Here is a 4,318-nt window from a genome sequence, read left to right as displayed (position 1 = left end):
AGTGGACACCCATTCAACGGTCATTTTATAGGTTCTTTCCTTATCCCCCCCCCCCTCTCCCCTTATAGTATGGCTTCGTGAATGAGGCGTACTAGCGATTAGACTAACTTGGCTTACACATACAATATAAATTAAACTCTTAATAATATATAGTATAAGGTGTATTTTAAAACTTTTCAAAATAGTAGGGTTTAAAATTAATTTTAGAATTAAACTTTTAATAATTAGTTAATTTTAAACTATTAATGATTTACGAATTATCCTTTAATTTAAATCATTAAGGATTTACATAATTATCATTAATTAAACATATAATAAATAATTATCCATACGAAAAGTCTTAGTGGCAGAACTTGTTGCATGTCTGTCTTCTCATTCGTTGTAGGATGATAACTAAGTATTATTAATCATTAAATAAAAAATAAAAATTTAAATCATTAGGGGTTAAATAATTATCTTCATTTAAACAATTAATAGAATAATTCAAATTTAATCATAATCATTATAGATTAAATAATTATCTTCAATTAAACAATTAATAAAATAATTCAAATTTAATCATGATCCTTAGGGATTAAATAATTATCTTTAATTAAATAATTAATAAAATAATTCAAATTTAATCATAATCCTTAGGGATTAAATAATTATTTTCAATTAAGTAATTAATAAAATAATTCAAATTTAATCTTAATCCTTAACCTCTAATTTTCAAAAATAAGGGTTAGGTTTATCAGGTTTTAATTATTCAAATTTTAAACATTTAAAATAACAATTTAGAAAACAAGATAAACCCTAAAGGAACACTTCATTTTTCAAAAATAGGGTTAGGGAGGCTAGGGTTACAAGAAACCCTAGAAAAGTCGAAAATCTCAAGGGAAAATAAACCCTAATTCTTTCATCTATTCATTTTATGCACAATCAATAGAAAACTATGGCTCAGATACCACTGATGGGTTTTCTAGGTTATAAAAAAATACATGAGAGCAGAACAACACTTAACCCTTAAGTTCACATTTAACCTAGAATGGATCTATGTTTTCTCTATTAATAGCAATAAACTATAAACTTCAAGAAACCTTAAAGGAAGGCTATAGAAATCGAAATTCATATAGATCTAGGATTACGTACCTTTTGATTATTGTAGCAAATAATCACACCAATTCCTTTCTTCAAATGTCTTTGATAGAAAGCACCAGAAATTTAATGCCTTTAATGTTTTGTACCCAAAACCCTAGCAACTAGAAGACTTGGGGAGAGAGGTGGCCAGAGCAAAATCGACTCTATGAGAGAAGGATGAAGTACATGAAAACAATAGGCCAAAGGATCTTATTTATAGCTGATACAGGAAGCCTTAGATAACCTTAATTTGAATATAATATTAATATTTCAAAATTTATAATTATCTTACTCCTTAATTATCCATAAGGAATATTCCATAAGCCTAATTATCCTCTTAAAACCGTCCAACTCTAGGAAGGTTTTGGAATTCCTTCTTGTTCAACTATTGAACAATTACAACTTGAGTCCTTACACTTCCAATTAATTCTAATTAAATTGAAGTTAATTCTAATTAATTTATGATTAATTCTAAATTAATTATTACTATTTCCAATTTATATAGTATAATTTTGAAGCCCTTTAGTAAACAGTATTTTGTTGTCATTGGCTGTATTTTTTTTTTTTCAAAATCTATCAGCTTCGTGTTATAGTTCCTTTACCTCTTCTTGGTTTGAGAAAGTGCTTTCCACATGGTGTCATTAAGGCTCTCACCGCCGTTTTTCTCCAATCAAAACCTTACAGACCACATGAGATTACTTCTTGGTGTAACTTTCTCTCCTAACACCGCTCTGAAATTTAGGGTTCTGCTTGATGTAACTTTCTTTTTGATTACTTTAGGTTTTTCCTTGAAATTGATCTGAATCGGTGTTGGCCCTGCTTTGGTTGCAGACTTACCTCCCTCATCGACTCTACACAAGTGGTTTCTTGTTTGTGTCCTAATATGTGCAACCATCTTCAATTAAAGAAGAAAACCCTCAATCAGGTTCTAAGATAATGAAATCTGATGAAGAACTAGCTCGAATGTTTCGGTTATGGAAAGAAAACCATTCATCAACCTCAATTTAGTCAGCAGATTATTAAAATTTTCTGAAACCGTTTATCCATCTGTTCTTTTTGATTTTTGTTAAATTTTTTAAAGATTTATATAAATTTTCGACTGTTTCATTTTAGGGATCATTTTCAATTTGTTGGAGTTTTAGTATTGTTATAAAAAACAATAACTTCGAGTCCCCGTTTATGGTTTGATTTCAAGAACGACAGGATGAGTTGGAAGAGAAAAACAAGTTCATGTTGCTTCATGATTTTTATAGTCAGAGGGAACCATAAAGGGTAACAGGTAGTTTATGTCATCCGTATGATTTTTATTCAATACTTTCAGTTTTCCCACCTTTTCTCACTCTTGATTTCCTATTGTTCTTTTATGCAGCAGATGTTATTTATAGTTTTCCACTTGCAACCAAGGTCAAACATGTAAATAAACGTAGCAGAAGGAAGAAGGGGAGTTGTATAGTACCTATTTGCAGAAGGGATTACACGTGTACGTTGAAAAGGAAGAGACCTGGTGCAATTTTTTCCTTTTGTGACGATCAAAATCTAATGTTTTGTATATTTAGTTTGATAAATTGCAGATTACAGAGACGAAGAGAGAAGAACAGTTGTTGCTGAAGTTATTTTGCTTTATATGAAACTGATATGTGGGGGAAATAGTACATCAAAGTCTATGAAGGAAAAATGAGTGAAGGAATGATGTTCGGTCCAAGCTCTAATGTCATGCAATGCAAGTTAGATTAACGTATGTATGACTTTGATATACTTCTCAAGAACACACACACATAAACACACACTCATTTTCATCAATATTCATTGTTACTGAGTTTGCAAGGTAATAATCTCTCGACTTTTATGAATTTTTCTTTTTTATTTTTGTAGATTCCTACTGAATGGATTGAACAATTTGATTCATGGATTCAGGTGAGCTTTCGATGATTTTTTGGGTATTCATATGATTGTATGTGTTTTAAAGTAAATAAAATTCGGTCGGGTTTTCCTGGGTTTGCTAAAAATGGTAATTGTTTCCAAAATTGTCTAATTTTTTTGGGTTTGGTTTCATGTATTTCTTTGTGCTTTCCTACTGACCATTGATTACACTTCTCTTTTAACTAACTTTTTCCTTCATTTTTCTTTTCTACCTATAGGATTTAATTTTTATAGACTAGACCGTTGCAGTTGCTTATATGACGTAAGTTTTGCCTTTTATTCCAGAAATTCCATTCAACCTAGGTCCTAACAAGGTGATTGCTAAGCATTAGTCATATTTGATTTTGGTTATATACGTTGCGACCCCTGATCCGAATCAAATTAGACTTTTTCCGTATTCTAAGTATAGTATTTTTTTTCCTTTTTGTTATGATTATTAAAGTCGACACATTTTAAGACCCAATGGTGTGGACTCGACAAAGTGACATATCTTGGCAAACATCGAACCTTTGTCCATTTCTTTAGCGTAGTCCCGCAAAGTGGGGTCCTTCCCTAGTTAATATATTAATCATATAGTATATTAATAAATTTATTTATTTCAATTTCTAATTAATTTATTAATTATATAATAAATCAAATCAACCTCTGTCTCCAAAAGTCATTTTATTCAGTTACCGGTTATGAGGGCAACCTGAAAAGGACTTCACTTCTAATTCAAAAATGTATCGATTTATTTATTGGCTTAGATACCTTAATCCAATAGTATTTTTCATAGAAATCCCTACAAACCCACTAAGATCGTCATTGAATTCCAGAGATTGTAAGAACTCTAGAGTTGAGTTTTTAAAACGAATCCATGAGTAGTAAAGTTAGTATCCCCTCCCACCCGATATTACTAAATAACCGAAGGATTTCATCATAAACTCTTATTTCTTAGATTGTAGGGATATCTACAAATCGTTGACGAGAGTATCAGTGGCCCTTTAGGTGGCGGTAGCGGTCACGCTACATAAGAGAACGATGCACAATGGTGAAAACAATCCAAATGTATATGAAAGACAAAGTATGAACAAAGGCTAAACCATAACCATGAATGTGAAACTATATGAAGCACATGATAAACTTTTCAAAAATTCTGGACAAACAAACTTAAGATTAATACACAAAACTTGAGATATGGAAGGAATGTAGCTGAATTTACGACGTTTGGTTGAATTTTTTACTTCATCTTCATCTTCAAGAAAAGCTTAAACTCATCAATGGTCGAATGCACAATTGG

At 30.8% G+C, this 4,318-nt stretch overlaps 1 long non-coding RNA gene across 3 annotated transcripts; it reads left to right on the top strand.

Annotated features, from left to right (window-relative positions):
• The first annotated feature begins 1,694 nt into the window (after positions 1-1,694).
• LOC111888663 (uncharacterized) lies at positions 1,695-3,188 on the top strand. 3 transcript variants are annotated; one of them, XR_006185208.1, is made up of 4 exons: positions 1,695-1,824; positions 1,900-2,398; positions 2,492-2,854; positions 2,992-3,188. It is a non-coding gene; the product is annotated as an uncharacterized LOC111888663 (long non-coding RNA). The 3 variants fall into 3 exon arrangements; XR_008225250.1 differs by having other exon boundaries at positions 1,699-1,824; positions 1,951-2,398; XR_008225249.1 differs by having other exon boundaries at positions 1,735-1,826; positions 2,489-2,854.
• The last annotated feature ends 1,130 nt before the right edge of the window (positions 3,189-4,318 follow it).

This window comes from Lactuca sativa, chromosome 7, assembly GCF_002870075.4.
Source record: "Lactuca sativa cultivar Salinas chromosome 7, Lsat_Salinas_v11, whole genome shotgun sequence".
NCBI lineage: Eukaryota > Viridiplantae > Streptophyta > Magnoliopsida > Asterales > Asteraceae > Lactuca > Lactuca sativa.
Note: the sequence above shows the minus strand (reverse complement) of the source record. Positions and strands in the feature narration are given on the sequence as shown.